This window comes from Muntiacus reevesi, chromosome 7, assembly GCF_963930625.1.
Source record: "Muntiacus reevesi chromosome 7, mMunRee1.1, whole genome shotgun sequence".
Lineage (NCBI taxonomy): Eukaryota > Metazoa > Chordata > Mammalia > Artiodactyla > Cervidae > Muntiacus > Muntiacus reevesi.
In genome coordinates, this window is record NC_089255.1 from 23,620,270 (window position 1) to 23,638,315 (window position 18,046).

Below are 18,046 nucleotides of genomic sequence, written 5' to 3' on the forward strand. Positions count from 1 at the left end.
TGGAGATTTCTTAAAAAACTGGAAATAGAACTACCATATGACCCAGCAATACCACTTCTGGGCATACACACTGAGGAAAGCAGATCTGAAAGAGACACGTGTACCCCAATGTTCATTGCAGCACTGTTTATAATAGCCAGGACATGGAAGCAACCTAGATGCCCATCAGCAGATGAATGGATAAGGAAGCTGTGGTACATATACACCATGGAATATTACTCAGCCGTTAAAAAGAATTCATTTGAATCAGTTCTAATGAGATGGATGAAACTGGAGCCCATTATACAGAGTGAAGTAAGCCAGAAGCATAAAGAACATTACAGCATACTAACACATATATACAGAATTTAGAAAGATGGTAACGATGACCCTATATGCAGGGCAGAAGAAGAGATGCAGAAGTACAGAACAGACTTTTGAACTCTGTGGGAGAAGGTGAGGGTGGGATGTTTCGAAAGAACAGCATATATATTATCTGTGGTGAAACAGACCACCAGCCCAGGTGGGAGGCATGAGTCAAGTGCTCAGGCCTGGTGGGCTGGGAAGACCCAGAGGAATCAGGTGGAGAGGGAGGTGGGATGGGGGACCGGGATGGGGAATACGTGTAACTTTATGGCTGATTCATATCAATGTATGACAAAACTCACTGAAAAATAAAAAAAAGAAGAAAAAAAATAAGATAACTGTAATCTCTTCTAACATTCACATTTCTTTAAACTTTAAAGTTCTCTGAGAAAAATGCCTATCAATCTTTAAGTCATCAAACTGAGCTAAAACTCAGAATCTCCTTCCTTGTCTGTAACTTCTTTCTTATAATTGAGCTTGTGTTTCTTGAAGAAGAGAATATTCTTTACAAATTGTCCCAAGAATGAAAATTCCCTCTTTCTGTTATTACTTTTTGCTAAAATTACAGGCTTCCATTGACCTTTTTTCACTGTCAGCATTCCAAGGTCAAACAGCTCATTTCTCCAAGGATGCAGTAATTCTTCTTTCTACTGTCCCAGGGGCAGAGTCTCTTAAATACCAATTTTTTAAATACAAATATGATAATTGAGGATAACAGTTTCTAAAAATTTTCTTAAGGGTTGTGAATCCAGGAGCTTAAAATTGTTATTGATCAAAATAAGTCAGCCCTTGAAAACAGAAACTAGAAAAACAGACAAGGCACTTTTCTTGTCTTAGGCTAGGACTCTCAATGATAGGAGTAGTTATCCTTAAACTAGGTCTTTAGATTTGAAAGAAGAAATACACAAAGAAGCAGCACAAGTCATGGCAATGGTAAAGATAAATAGAAACAAATAATTTGACACAATCCAGTTGTACTCATGGGCAAAATCTAGTGTATGGAGACTACCTGTTATACAAAGGTCATTTCCTTCGAACCCTAGAAATTAGGATGGAAAGGAAAAGTATTGAGACTCAAAGAGAACTAAGGTAAGTATGACCTTCTTTCAGTCTGGACCACTGCTCCATCCTTGCCCACTACGATCCTTAGCTTAATAGGATTCATATCTTTAGCCATAGCAAGTAAATATCTGAGGCTAAAATTCAAAGATTAAAAAGTCTAGAAATGAAAGCAAGAAAGAGATAATACAGGGGTACGTTAACATTGGCTGAAACCTAGAAGAATCACTGATAAGAGGGACTTACAAGTTTACAAGAGAACAAGTCGATACACCTCACTATAGACTCACTCAGGTATTAAGAGGGCTCTGTCTATGCCACCAGGAGGGAGACCATTTAATTTAATTGCAAGCCTGAAAATAGTACCATATGAAGAAAATCTGTTCAAACAGAAAGGGAACTTATGAGACATATAAACAGAAGTATTCTTAATGTGATGAGAAATGAACTACAAGAAAAAATAGATCCACAATTACCTAACAGCATCCAAAGGGTAGAAGCTCTATATCTGTTGATTTTATGAATTAATTCTTCTTCTTCAGTCAATCAATATTTAATACACAACCACTATGTGATATGTGCTGTGTAATGTACAATGGATTCACATTTTCTGACACTATGGAGCTCACAGTTATAGTCATAACAGAGACATTACATTGTCAACAAAGATCCATATAGTCAAAGCTATGATTTTTTCCAGTAGTCATGTGTGGATGTGAGAGTTGGACCATAAAGAAGGCTGAGTGCCGAAGGATTGATGCTTTTGAAGTGTGGCGTTGGAGAAGACTCTTGAGAGTTCCTTGGACTGCAAGGAGATCAAACCAGTCAGTCCTGAAGGAAATCAGTCCTGGATATTCATTGGAAGGATTGATGCTGAAACTGAAGCTCCAATCCTTTGGCCACCTGATGCAAGGAAACGACTCATTGGAAAAGACCCTGATGCTGGGAAAGATTGGAGGAGGAGAAGGGGATGACAGAGGATGATAGTTGGATGGCATCACTGACTCAATGGACATGAGTTTGAGCAAGCTCTGAGAGATAGCAAAGGACAGGGAAGCCTGGTGTTCTGCAGTCCATTGGGTCACAGAGTGAGACATGCCTAAGCTACTGAAAAATACAATACATAATTATAGATATAGATGTAGATACATAAAAGCATATTAATTGCAACATCCCTTTTGTCTTAGGCTTTGAAGACAGCCTGCAATACATGAGAACACATGGAGAGAGACCACAATACGTGCTTGAAGACACTTGCAAAACTTATATAAAGCCCACTTTTTAACTTTCCCTAGCCTATTCTGCACAATAATGATACATGAGAAAACTGATAATTCACTAAAGAGTTAGAATAAATAGGGACTTCACAGGTGGTGCAGTGGCTAAGACGCTGAACTCCCAATGCTAGGGACCTGGGTTTGACCCCAGACAAAGTATTATATCCCATGTGCTGCAACTAAGAGCTGGCACAGTGAAATCAATTTTAAAATATATTAAAAACAAAAGAGAAAAAGGTGAATCTGTGGTGGTGTGTGTTTTTTTTCAATCGTTCTCAAGTTAGAGGAGATTCAAAGGATTGACTCAGAGAGTTTGAAATATTCCCCTGAAGTCTGGAGGATTTTGAGGCTCACATTAGGTTGCAATGACAACTTCTCTCACTTTACTGTGGTAAAGAATCTGACTGCCAATGCAGGAGATGCAAGTTCAGTCTCTGGGTCAGGAAGATGCCCTGGAGAAGGAAATGGCAACCCACTCCAGTATTCTTGCCTGGGAAGTCCCATGGACAGAGGAGCCTACAAAAAATTGGAATTGCAGAGTCAATTCTAGGATACATTTTTCTTCTTTTATATGTTTGATTTGCTCCTTGAAATTGCTTACATCTATTTTCTTCATTAAAAGTTGGTCTCTAGATGATTTTACTTCCTTCTTTCCAATATGTTTTACAAAATTCAACTCTTTTAACTAATTATTTGATGACTTGGCTATGTAAGTCTATTGTCTCTCTCTCTCTTCTTCACACACATGTGCATTGAACACACAAACACACTTATACTTTCTTTTCTGGAAAGTTGCTCTTAATTGGGATCCTTGTAATTTGTACAATAGGGATAGAACATCCTTACACAAGGAAGAGTATCTTCCGTTTTGGAATTCCAGATGAAAGCAAACCCACTAGGTTAATTCCAACCTAAAGTCACCAAGAATAGTGCAGAGGCTTAACTCTTTTAGATGTTATATGACAGCTACTCTGCACATGCGTGGTGTGGAATCATCCAAAATTGAAGCCATCTGGAGTTAACTGGGACTAAAGTACAAAGCAAAGCCTTCATATAAAAGAGTTTTGTGAAACAAGGAAAATATGACTGTTCAGTAATTGCAGAGTGAAAATGCTCTATAGTCCAGGGTCACAGAAATGAGCAGGGAGCCACATCAGAAAGATTTAATGGTAAACTCCTATTAAACGCCTAGGAGTCATCAAGAAAATCACTAAATACCTTTGTGTTTATTCCAGTATTGTTTACTACAGTGAGTAAAACAATCTAAAAAGCTGGTAAAATGGAATTAGCCCAAAAGAATGCTAAAACAACACATTGGAATATCACCATTAGAATGTGTGATGTTGGCTTGTAAATATTGTTGTGAAATAATTATTTCACAATATACTGTTGGGTAAAAACTCAGAAAAGAAATATCCTATAAGGTATGAATCTCTAATAGAGTTTTTTTGACTAGTAAAATTGGTGAGTTATATTGTTTCTAGCATTCCTTCTTTGCATACTCTATTCTCTACCTTAAACATACATAACTCTGTAATCACATATAGAGAATGTGACCATGTGATGAGGTTAGTTCTGAGCAAACTTCAGGGTTTCATTTCCCCTTGGGGTGAAGGTTTGTGGTAATAGTTACTCTGTGCACATCATTCCAAGTCATTCACGGCACAGGTGAGGCAGGGCACAGGGAGGGTCCGACAAGTGTCCTTTCAGAGATATTTCAGATCCACAATGATGGCCAGACTTAGCAATGCATAAATATTTGTGCAGTGAACCTACAACTCTAACAACTCAATGCAGGTTTAGTCAAATACTATTGAATTTTTTAAAATTTCATACTTTAATAAAATCATCATTTAAAAGTTTTTAAAAAAATTTGGCAAACAATCATCTGCAAGATAAAGAATTGAAGATAAACGTATTTTTGATGAATGACATCACAAATGGCATTCATTTGTGACAGCAATGTCATGTCTCATTTTGAGATATGCTCTCTGAGCCAAAGAGATAGCATTTTCCTTACAGTGAGGTTTTCACTTCTAACCCCACTACCTTTTCCTGTCCTTACTGAGAATCTCACAAAGGTATTCATAGCTGGGGGACTCCACATGTTGACATCTGAGGTTTCTGTGCGGCTCCCTCAGGCACCGGCATCACTGTGGTCTCTCAGAGCACAGAAATACACCGCTGAGTCTTCAAGCTGTAAGTCTGTGATGGTGAGGCTGATGGAACTTGTTGCTTTCTGGAAGTTCAAAAAATACTGACCTTTTGTTGTATTCAGTTCATTGTAAGACTCCTGATAAATAAGGAAAATCATTTCCCCACTTGGTGGTTGCTTGTACCAGAATAAGTAATAAGTATAACTATTAGCTTCATATGCACAGTTCAAGGTTACAACCTCCTTCTCCAGTACAAGAATTTCAGACTGGTTTTGAGTTACTTTCTGGGCCATGATGGATCCTAGCGAGAAGAAAAAAATATAGATAGATAGATAGATAGATAGATAGATAGATAGATAGATAGATAGATAGATAGATTATATGGAGAGAGAGAGAGACAGAAAGGAACAGGCTGATTCTCCTGGTGGAACTCAGAGGGCTTCAAGGAACAAACAGAGGATTAAGAGTTCTAATTCCTCTGCCAGTTAACCAACTCTCCTAAACCCCAACAGACAATAATCACCTGCCCTACCTCTCACATGGGAGCTGAGCAGAGCTGAGTCTGCAGGCAGTCATCCTTACCAGCCTTACCAAGGCAGACAGAGGCTATGACAGCTCTGAGCAGGCCAGGGAGCCCCATGTCGGAAGTTCTTCCTCTGAGCAGATGCCTGAGCCGTGCCTGAGGGCGCATGCACAGTGACTGAACTGTGAGATGCTTCTGCATCAGAACAGGAGCTGTAACTTACTGACACCAGTTTGCCTGCGTCATGTCATGGCTTGTTGATGTGTTTGGTGATTATAAGCTGCCTATTTAGACTTGAAAGTCACTTGATCATATCTGACTCTTTGTGACTCCATGGACTGTAGCCCACCAGGCTCCTCTGTCCATGGGATTTTCCAGGCAAGAATATTGGAGTGGGTTGCCATGCTGTAATTAAATTAACAACAATTACATCAGGGCTGCATGCGTATTCAGTCAATGCATCTAGGATAGACATACGTTTTGTGACAAAAACAATTTATTATGATTATAGTGACCTCTCAGAACAGATAGGCATCCATTTTTGTATAGCTCTTTTTGGGGAAGGTGAGATCTGCAGCCCAAATCTACAGTGAAATAAGCTGGCAAGTTTTTCTTTCATACAGGAAGATAAAACTGTTTACTCTCAATCGTCGTAACTTTTCTTCCTACACGCCAAGGCATGGGTTTCTGTGGAAATTTACACTGAATAAAGTTCCTTGTCTGTTTAATGCAATCACAGCAAGTTTCCTGGTGGACAAAATTTGTCCAGCTGTATGTGTCTAATAGTAATCAATAATGTGTGCTAAAATAATCTTGCTTTTACATATCCACCCTATAGCCAAAATGAGTACAAGCTCACCAGACCAAGCATCCTTATTTCCTTACATCAGAAATGCAGCCCTAGATGCTGCATGCCGCCGCTACTGAAGCCGGTGCAGCGGGAGCCCGCGCTCCGCACCAAGAGGAGCCGCCACAGCGAGAAGCCCGTGCACCACAATGACGAGCAATCTCCACCCGCTGCTGCAACTGGACAGAGCCAAGGTCAATAACAAAGACCCAGCCGGACCAAAAATAAAACAAACAAATAAGTAATAAAAGAAACATGGCCACTCAAAAGTCACAGACGCTTTTTCATCCCACAGCTGCAGCAGCTCCGGTTCAAAGGCTTTCACTGCAAACAGCACCTCAATAGCGTTATATCTCAGCCACACGCAGACTGCTATGTGATTTGTCTGGTACCTCTGTGTTGGTTTATGATGATGTTTCAGGTGATGCGCTTTTAATCATCTATTTCTTTTCTCTAAATGAACTACTAATTTTGTGACATCTAATATCTATCATACATTATGAGGAAAATAGATTTTTTTTTAAGGTCAGTCTAGAGCAGAGGGGAATCCTTCTGGCTGCACAGGGGTGCTTCTGGGGATTGAAGCTTGGGTCTTCTTTAAGACTGACATCCACCCTATTATCCCTGTAGAGCAATTCCCAACCCCCTGAGTTTCTAGGATTAGACCTGAGCTTGATTCGTTTCACTGAAAAACTCTAAATGTACACTAAACTCTGATCAAGGAGAGAATATACCTCTTCCTGACGTCAGCCTCCTGCTCCCCTTGGGTTTGCGCTCAGCTCCCCCTGCAGCCCTCCATCACTGTGTCACTCAGAGCACAGTAGTACACAGCCGAGTCTGATGCTTGCACTGCCTGTTTCTGCAGGTGGAAGGAGCTGTCCCTCTTAACAAGAGTGGCCTGAAAACCTTCATGCTCTACCGTCTTGTCTGCTGTGAAGCCCTTCAGGAGGAGTTGAGGAGCTTTGTTGAGATGCTGGACATACCAAAAAAGATAGGAATCTGGATACTTGCTCTGGTAAGTGCAGTTCAGGGTCGTGATAGCCCCCTCTGAGACAGTCACTGGGCCTTCTGTTTGGTTCACTGAGTCACCATTGGTCCCTCCTACAGGAGAATCACCTCGTTATAGTAGAAATGTACAGGAGGAGAGTTTTCAGCCAGAGAAGAAAAATAAAACTGACCTGTTATCATAGGAAAATGAGAAATCAGTTTAGGATAAAATGCTACTTACCAAGTATTAAGAGGATGACCAGAACTGAGTGAGTGGCAGAAAACATTCTGGCGACAGTCCTTGTTCCCTAGAAACATCAAATCTAGCAAAGTTAGTCTCAGCTGGATGTTACAGAAGCTCCTCACTCAGAAAATGGGGACCACTTTCTGCACAGCAGCAGTCATCTGTCTTGTGGCTACAGAGGAGGCAAGTCAAACCAGCTCCTGAATACAAAAAGGAATCACATTTGAAGGAAGCCCCGCCCTCTGGTGGTGATCTGAAAGATTACACCACAGTCATGACACCTCAGTTCAGTTCAGTAACTCAGTCGTGTCCAACTCTTTGCAACCCCAGGGACAGCAGCAGCCCAGGCCTCGCTGTCCAACACCAGCTCCCGGAGCTTGCTCAGACCCATGTCCATTGAGTCGGTGATGCCATCCAACCATCTCATCTTCTGTCGTCCCTTTCTCCTCCTGCCTTCAATCTTTCCCAGCATCAGGGTCTTTTCTAATGAGTCTGCTCTTCGCATCAGGTGGCCAACGTATTGGAGCTAGAACTTCAACATCAGTCCTTCCAGTGAATATTCAGAACTGATTTCTTTTAGGACTGACAGGTTTGATCTCCTTGCAGTGCAAGGGGCTCTCAAGAGTCAAGGGATTCTCTTTTGAACACCGTAGCTCAAAAGCATCAATTCTTCGGTGCTCAGCTTTCTTTCTGGTCCAACTCTCACATCCATACATGACTACAGGAAAAATCATAGGTTTGACTATATGGGCTTTTGTCAGCAAAGTAATGTCTCTGCTTTTTAGTATGCTGTCTTGGTTGGTCATAGCTTTTCTTCCAAGGAGTGAGTGTCTTTTAATTTCATGTCTGCAGTCACCACTCGCAGTGATTTTGGAGCCCTAGAAAACAAAGTCTTTCACTGTTTCCATTGTCTCCCAATCTATTTGCCTTGAAGTGATGGGACTGGATGTTGTGATCTTAGTTTTTGAATGCTTAGTTTAAAGCCAGCTTTTTCACTCTCCTCATCCTGACCTTCTCCTGACCTAGTCCTCCTGATGACAGTTTGTGGGGTACACACAGGAGAATGGGGCAGGACTCTAAGAGGAGAGCCCTAAACACAAACATGCTTTGGGAAACCCTCCATTATTACATCCATTATTTTCTGTGTGGTATGGTATCTCTAGCTTTGCAAATAATGCCAGTTAACAATTTTTAGGAGGAATAGTCAGAGGGTTTCTTCTTTACATATGTCTCCATGATTCCCATGAGTCAGGACAGGACCCCTCTACATGGGAAGTGCTCCCTCCTCTCCCCAAGACCATCTCCTGAATTAGCTCTTTTCATCCCCAAGGCACAGCCAACATGCTGCTGGAATGTTACACAGTGTTGGAAACATTATCTAAGTCAGGTCTCAAACAATGTGTGGCTGAATGATCAGGTGAATGAATGATCCCTGTGCCCTGTGCTGGGCTCAGTCACTCAGTCGTGACTGACTCTTTGTGGCCCTAGAGACCACAGCCTGCCAGGCTCCTCTGTCCATGGGATTTTCCAGGTGAGAATACTAGAGTGGCTTGCGATGCCCTCCTCCAGGGGATCTTCCCAACACAGGGATTGAGCCAGAGTCTCCTGCATCTCCCTCATTGCAGGTGGATTCGTTACACATCTGAGCCACCTGATCATTTAAGGCAGATCTCATCTAATATGTGGTTAAATGAGCAGGTTATTACCCCTATCCATCATAAAATGTCATATTTGTAAAATTAAAAAATAAATTGCTGTTACTTCTTTTTACTGATAAAGGTAGAGTCTACCTTCCAACTAGCAAACTGGACAAAATATATGAGACAACTTGTGGATCTTGGACATCAGGTAGCACAGAGATAAGGAAAACAGATGAGATGAGCCAGGACGTCGCCCAGCTTTCTTCACGGAGGCAGCTTCTAGGCACCAGTGCATGAGGGATTTAACAAAAATGGCCCAACTGCCTCACTGTGAGATGGAATAATATTTTGGGGATCCTGAGGAACCTAGAAATTTGTGGACCAGTGTACCAGAGAGGAGGGACGTGGGCAAAAGAGAGAGATAGGGAGAGAGATGAGGGCAAAGAGGTGGAGGGAGGAGTCACTGTGAATCCTGGACTGAGTACTGACCTGTAAGGAAAGAGAGAAGACCCAATGAGCTTGGTAAACCTCCCAGAAGGGGCCTCCTTTGGGGCCTGGACCCTACTTGGAGGACAGCCACCTTACACCTTCAACCTCATAAGGGACGGGTGACCTTACTTGGGAAACTTGGTTCTTGAAACATCTTTTTACCTCTTCTCACATTCTTGCTTTAATTCAACCAAGTATTTTTTTTAGAATGTCAAGTTTAGATGCTTAATATATTAGCCAGGCAGTCTTTTTTTTAATTATTTTTTTTCATTTATGTTTATTAGTTGGAGGCTAATTACTTCACAACATTGCAGTGGGTTTTGTCATACATTGACATGAATCAGCCATGGAGTTACATGTATTCCCCATCCCAATCCCCCCTCCCACCTCCCTCTCCACCCGATTCCTCTGGGTCTTCCCAGTGCACCAGGCCCGAGCACTTGTCTCATGCATCCCACTTGGGCTGGTGATCTGTTTCACTATAGATAATACACATGCTGTTCTCTCAAAACATCCCACCCTCGCCTTCTCCCATAGAGTCCAAAAGTCTGTTCTGTACATCTGTGTCTCTTTTTCTATTTTGCATATAGGGTTATCATTTCCATCTTTCTAAATTCCATATATATGTGTTAGTATACTTTGTTGGTCTTTATCTTTCTGGCTTACTTCACTCTGTACAATGGGCTCCAGTTTCGTCCATCTCATTAGAACTGATTCAAATGAATTCTTTTTAATGGCTGAGTAATATTCCATGGTGTATATGTACCACAGCTTCCTTATCCATTCGTCTGCTGATGGGCATCTATGTTGCTTCCATGTCCTGGCTATTATAAACAGTGCTGCGATGAACATTGGGGTGTACGTGTCTCTTTCAGATCTGCTTTCCTCAGTGTATATGCCCAGAAGTGGGATTGCTGGGTCATATGGCAGTTCTATTTCCGGCTTTTAAAGGAATCTCCACACTGTTCTCCATAGGGGCTGTACTAGTTTGCATTCCCACCAACAGTATAAGAGGGTTCCCTTCTCTCCACACCCTCTCCAGCATTTATTTCTTGTAGACTTTTGGATAACAGCCATCCTGACTGGCGTGTAATGGTACCTCGTTGTGGTTTTGATTTGCATTTCTCTGATAATGAGTGACGTTGAGCATCTTTTCATGTGTTTGTTAGCCATCTGTATCTCTTCTTTGGAGAAATGTCTGTTTAGTTCTTTGGCCCATTTTTTGATTGGGTCATTTATTTTTCTGGAATTGAGCTGCAGAAGTTGCTTGTATATTTTTGAGATTAATCCTTTGTCTGTTGCTTCATTTGCTATTATTTCCTCCCAATCTGAGGGCTGTCTTTTCACCTTACTTATAGTTTCCTTTGTTGTACAAAAGCTTTTAAGTTTCATTAGGTCCCATTTGTTTATTTTTGCTTTTATTTCCAATATTCTGGGAGGTGGATCATAGAGGATCCTGCTGTGATTTATGTCAAAGAGTGTTTTACCTATGTTCTCCTCTAGGAGTTTTATAGTTTCTGGTCTTACATTTAGATCTTTAATCCATTTTGAGTTTATTTTGTGTATGGTATTAGAGAGTGTTCTAGTTTCATTCTTTTACAAGGGATTGACCAGTTTTCCCAGCACCACTTGTTAAAGAAGTTGTCATTTTTCCATTGTGTATCCTTGCCTCCTTTGTCAAAGATAAGGTGTCCATAGGTTCGTGGATTTACCTCTGGGCTTTCTATTCTGTTCCATTGATCAACATTTCTGTCTTTGTGTAGCCAGGCACTCTTCATTCCAGAGGCATGTGTATGCGGTATTTATCTGTCTTCTGTTTATTTATTAGGGATTCAGGAATCTCAATGGAAAGAACTGTTTGCTCACTGTCTGTCAGCATGTTTGTCTAGTTCCCTGTGCAATTATTTGTGCCAGTGAAGTGAACCCAGCAGAAGATTTAATGGGGTCATTTCATAGCTTGTTCTTTCCTCTAGGATAGGGGTTATTTTATGCAAAGTCTGACTCTTTGATGGTAAGAAGTCAAAACATTGTTCTTTGCTGACATAAACCATGTTAAGGCATGGAAACGCTGTGGCTGCAGACAGCTGTGAGGTCACCTTACATGGGCTCTCAGGGCAGTGTTGTCAATCCAGTAACAATGGTTGTGACTAAGTCAGTTGAACTCAAAAACTGCTGCTGCTGCTAAGTCGCTTCAGTCATGTCCGACTCTATGTGGCCCCATAGATGACAGCCCACCAGGCTCCCCCACCCCTGAGATTCTCCAGGCAAGAACATTGGAGTGGGTTGCCATTTCCTTCTCCAGTGCATGAAAATGAAAAGTGAAAGTGAAGTCACTCAGTCGTGTCCGACTCTTCGTGACCCCATGGACTGTAGCCCACCAGGCTCCTCCGTCCATGGGATTTTCCAGGCAAGAACACTGGAGTGGGGAGCCAGTGCCTTCTCCAGAACTCTAGAACAGCCTTCTTCAAATTTCTACAGAGATTTTCTCGCTAGTTAAAATGAACTGTGTTGGTTCTTACCAAAACTGGAATCATTTTTAATGCACACCTGTTCGCCGAGTTGTTCTTTTTGTTTGTTTTTTGTCTGCGCTAGGTCTTAGTTTAGGCTTGTGGGATCCAGTTGCCTGACCAGGGGTCGAACCGGGGCCTCCAGCAATGTGGGTGCAGAGTCCTACTCACTGAACAAACCCTCCACCTAAAATGAGAATCTTGAGCTGAAGTTATCATGCTGGCAGGACTCTCTGGCTCAGCAGCTCACCTAGATTCTCTTAAACTCTTGTGCGTTTTCAGGAATCCCTAGCTTCCAGCATTCATTCTGGAAATTCACAGGGTTGTCTGCAATGTGGAAACCAAAATCAGATCCAATTCCTATCTCAAATTGCTTTCAGTTGATTGAGAAGCCCATAAGCAAAAAAAAAAAAAAAAAAAAAAAAAAAAAATCCCATGTCCTGTCTGTACTCCCACTAGCCTGGACCCCAATACATGAAATGAGGGATCAGACTGGAAGTAGAGAACTGATGCAGTTACCACCAGGGAAATTAAACTTGCTAGAATAATTTTCTCCCCACCGTTAAGATTTATTTTTGCTCCTTCATCTCCCTCTCCATTTCTAGGCCTGTTTATTAAGATGTTGAACCACCAGGGCAGAGGGGGCCAGCACCCAGCATGCAGGACTCTGGGATGTTAGGGATGAAGGCAGTGCTTACCTTCAGGTGGGTGTCCAGATCCCTCTAAGTGACGATGGTGACTACATTTGCCAAGATCATAAAACTATTATAACCATTAAATTCTGCATTTAAGTAGTTGTGTCTATAAATTGGGTTTCCCCAGTAGCTCAGCAGTAAAGAATCTGCCTGCCAATTGAGGAGATGAGAGTTGGATCCCTGGGTCAGGAAGATCCCCTGGAGGAGAAAATAGCAACCCACTCCAGTATTCTTGCCTGGAAAATTCCATGGACAGGGGAGCCTGGCAGCTACAGTCCACACGATGGCGAAGAGTCAGATGCCACTTAGCAACTGAGCACCAGACACAATACACACGTGCCTGTAAATTATGAAATGACAAGGATTCAGTATCCTGGCCACACCTCACAGACTGCCCAGCAGTAAAACATCCATCTCTGCCCACCTGCTGTGCCCACCACTGTCCTCCAGAAAGTCTGCTCCCGGAAGTTGCAAACAGGAGTTCAGCCTGAGAAGATGAGGGGACTCTGTGCAATGGGCACGACTGTAGCAGGGACACGGAGCGGAGACCAGAGTGGCTCCGCATTCCGCTCATGAGCAGAGGAGTGTGGAGATGCTCCCGCTCGCTGAGTGGGTGGTAATTTCTCCTAGTCTCCTGAGCAGGTGAAAAGCCCACTCCACTGTCAAGATAGCCTATTTTAAGAGAACATAATGACCTCCCCCACGTGTCTGAAATATGGCTGACTGATGAATTAATTTCCCTGCTTTTGCTGTTGTTCAGTCCCTAGGCCATGTCTGACTCTTTACGACCCCAGGAACTGCAGCATGTCATGCTTCCCTGTCCTTCACGAGCTCCCAGAATTTGCTCAAACTCCTGTTCATTGAGTCAGTGATGACACCCAACCATCTTATCCTCTTGCCCTCAATCTTTCCCAGCATCAGGGTCTTCTCCAGTGAATCGGTTCTTCACATCAGGTGGCCAAAATATTGGAACTTATAGCTTCAGCATCAGTCCTTCCAAGGAACATTCAGGGTTGATATTCTTTAGGATAGACTGCGTTGACCACCTTGCAGTCCAGGAGACTCTCAAGAATCTTCTCCAAAACTACAGTTCAAAAGCATCAGTTCTTCAGCGCTCAGCCTTCTTTATGGTCCAAATTTCACATTCATACATGATTACTGAGTAAACCATACCTCTGACTATAGGGACCTTTTTCGGCAAAGTAATGTCTCTGCTTTTTAATACACTGTCTAGGTTTGTCATATCTTTTCTTCCAAGGATCAAGAGTCTTTTAATTTTATGAATGCAGTCACCATCTGCAGTGATTTTGGAAACAAAGAAAAAAAAAATCTGTCATTGTTTCCACTTTTTCCCCATCTATTTGCCATAAAGTGATGGGACAAGATGTCACAATCTCAGTTTTTTGAATGTTGAGTTTTACTCCAGTTTTTTCACTCTCCTCTTTCACCCTCATCAAGAGGCTCTTTAGCTTCTCTTCTTCTGCCATTAGAGTGGTATCATCTGCATATATGAGGTTGTTGATATTTCTCCTGGCAATCTTGATTCCAGCTTGTGAATCATTCAGCCCAGCATTTGGCATGCTGTACTCTGCATATAAGTTAAATAAGCAGGGTGACAATATATAGCCTTGACGTATTTCTTTTCCAAATTTGAACCAGTCCATTGTTGCATGTGAGGTCCTAACTGTTGCTTCCTGTCCTGCATATAGGTTTCTTGGGTATTCCCATCTCTTTAAGAATTTTTCACAGTTTGTCATGATCCACACAGTCAAAGGATTTAGCATAGTCAGTGAAGCAGAAGTAGATGTTTTTTAATTCCCTTGCTTTTTTTCTGAGATCCGTGTCTGTTGGTAATTTGATCTCTGGTTCCTCTGCCTTTTCTAAACTCAGCTTGTACATCTGAAGTTCTTGGTTCACGAACTGCTGAAGCATAGCTTGAAGGATTTTGAGCATAAGCTTGCTAGCATGTGAAATGAGTGCAATTGTATGGTAATTTGAACATTCTTTGGCATTCATTTCCCTGAGATGAGGTGATTAGCAAAGAGAATATCCTGTACCCAGTTTGAATACAAACAATACACACAACACCTGCAATATTTACAGAGTGGGCTGCTCTGATCTACAGTTCCATCAACAGAAGTATTAACTTTTCAGGAAGTTCTCCTCCTGGAACTTACTTAGGTAGCAGCATATCTGGAGCAACCAGAAGGGATGGAAAAGTCAAGAAAAGAGTGAATAAAGCTCCGGTCACTAAAGATGGAGTGTCTGCTGGTGAAACTCAGCAGGATACACAATTTTGACCTGAATTTTAAAAACCAGAGACTAGCTTCCAGGTCGCACACTAATCCATTAACAATGTGCCTTGGAATTTTCATTAACACATTGTAAAATATTTCATTATATTTCTGAATTGTCATTGAAGAGTTAATGTCACTTTAAGGGATTCTATGCCATATGGGGGATTGTGGATGGGCTGAAAATAGGCATTTCTGGAGAAAAACTCTTAGTTTCCATTTTGAACTGTTCTGCCCCCAGATTCCTCTCTGTAGGGCAACCCAAGAATTCCTGGGTCCAATTGGCTCTGAGGAGCAGACCTGGAAGAGCTTTGACAAGACCTCTAGCATAGCACACTGAAGAGAGAAGCAACACCCCTTTCCGGGTCTGCCCACAGCCGGAGCCCCATCTGCATCTGGGTTTGTGCTCAGCTCCCCCTGCAGCCCTCCATCACTGTGTCACTCAGAGCACAGTAGTACACAGCCGAGTCTGATGTTTGCACTGCCCGTTTCTGCAGGTGGAAGGAGCTGTCCCTCTTAACAAGAGTGGCCTGAAAACCTTCATGCTCTACCTTCTTGTCTGCTGTTGAGCCCTTCAGGAGGAGTTGAGGAGCTTTGTTGAGATGCTGGACATACCAGAAAAGATAGGGAGCTGAACTAGCAGTCTGGTAAGTGCAGTTCAGGGTCATGATAGCCCCCTCTGAGACAGTCACTGGGCCTTCTGTCTGGTTCACTGAGTCACCATTGGTCCCTCCTACAAGAAAATCACTTTGTTATCATAGAAATGTACAGGAGAGGACTTTTCAGTCAGAGAAGAAAAATAAAACTTACCTACAGTTATAGGAAAGTGAAAAATCATTAAGCTTTAGAATAAAATGCTACTTACTGAATATTAAGATGATCAGAAGAACTGAGTGAGTGACTGAATGCATGTATGCAAAAGAAAACGGTCCTTGTTCCCTGGAATACACCAGTCTAACGAATCTAGTTTCCATCTGGATGTTACAGAAGCTCCTCACTCAGAAACTGAGAGCCCCTTTCTGCACAGTAGCAACATTCTGTCTTGTGGCTACAAAGTAGGCAAGTGAAACCGGCTCCTGAACCCGAGGAACCACATCTGAAGGAAGCCCCGCCCTCTGGTGGTGGTCGTGAGAATTGCACCACAGTCGAGTCTGACTTATTCCTCCTGATAACAGCTTGTGGGATTACATACAGGAGAATGGGACAGGACCCTAGGAAGAGAGTCCTAAACATAAGCGTGCTTAGGAAAATATTCTATTATTACTTCCATAATTTTTTTCATGGCACAGCTATCTCTAGTTTCACAAGAAACCCCAGTTACAGTTTCTAGATGGAATAGAGGATTCTTCCTCCCGTATGTCTTGGATTCCCATGGGTCAGAGAAGGATCCCTCTGTATGGAAAGTGCTTCCTTCTCTCCCCAAGTCATTTCTCTGAAGTAGTTATATTCATGTTGACTCTGTCAACATGCCGTGGTGAAAATTTTATCTAAGGCAGGTGTCAAATAACGTGTTGTTAAATGATAAGGTTATTATCCTGATTTATCATGGAATGACAGATTTGTAAAACACAATAAAAGTAAAATATGTGACTTCTTTTTCACTGATAATGGTAGAGTTGATTTTCCAACTAGAAAACTATTTTTGGACCTTGAACATCAGGTAGCACCGAGATAAGGAAAACAGATGATATGACCACAAACACTGCCCAACTTACTTTCTGGAGGCAGTTTCTAGGCACCAGTGCATGAGGGATTTACCAAAAATAGTGCAGCTGTCTCACTGTGGGATTGAGACAGAATAGGAGAACAGAGATCCTGAAAAACCTAAAACTTGTGGACCTGTGTACCAAAGGGGAGGAACGTTGACAAAAAAGAGAGAAAGAGAGAGAAATAAGCGCAAGGCAGGTTTTGGGGGAGAGAGTGGCAGGGGGGAGTTGGACCACCCTGGATGACAGCAACCTTACACCTTTAGCCTCATGAGGCACAGGTGACCTTACTTAGGTAACCTGGTTCTTGAAACATCATTTTACCTCTTGTCACATTCTTGCTTTAATTCAAATAAGTATTTTTTTTAGAATGTCAAGTTTAGATGCTAAATACATTAGCCAGACACTCTTCATTCCAGAGACATGTGTGTGGTATTTATCTGTCTTCTGTTTATTTATTAGGAATTCAGGAATCTCAATGGAAAGAACTGTTTGCTCACTGTCTGTCAGCCTGTTTGTCTAGTTCCCTGTGCAATTCTTTGTGCTAGTGAAGTGAACCCAGCAGAAGATTTAATGGGGTCATTTCTTAGCTTGTTGTTTTCTCTGGGATTGGGTTTACTTTATGCAAAATCTAACTATAGTATGGTAAGAAGTCAGAACATTGTTCTTTGGTGACATAAGCCATTTTAAGGCTTGGGGACGTTGTGGCTGCAGACAGCTGTGAGGGTGCCTTACAGGGCTATCAATGTTGTCAATCCAGTAACAACGGCTGTGACTAAGTCAGCTGAACTCAAGAACAGTCTTCTTCAAATGTGCCTTTTTTAACTACTGAGATATCTCCCCAGTTAAAATGAACTTTGTTAGTTCTTACCAAAACTGGGATCATTTTTAATGCACATCTGATGCTGAGCTGTTCTTTTTGCTTGTTTTGTTCTTTGTCTGTACCGGGTTTAGTTTAGGCTTGTGGGATCTAGTTCCCTGATCAGGGATTGAACCTGGGCCTCCAGCAATGTGAGTGCAGAGAGTCCCAGTCATTGAACCAACGCTCTCCCTAAAATTAGAATCTTGAGTTGAAGTTATCATGCTGGCAGGACTCTCTGGCTCAGCAGATCACCTAGATTCTCTTAAACTCTTGTGCATTTTCAGGAATCCCTCCAACATTCATTCTGGAAATTTACAGGGTTGTCTACAACATGGAAACAAAAATGAGACAATTTCCTACCTCAAATTGCTTTCAGTTGATTGAGGAGCAGGTGAGAAAAAAAAAAAAAAAATCC

At 42.0% G+C, this 18,046-nt stretch overlaps 1 pseudogene; it reads right to left on the reverse strand.

Annotated features, from left to right (window-relative positions):
* Positions 1–6,982: 6,982 nt before the first annotated feature.
* LOC136172551 (T-cell receptor alpha chain V region CTL-F3-like) lies at positions 6,983–15,974 on the reverse strand (annotated as a pseudogene).
* Between the last annotated feature and the right edge of the window lie 2,072 nt (positions 15,975–18,046).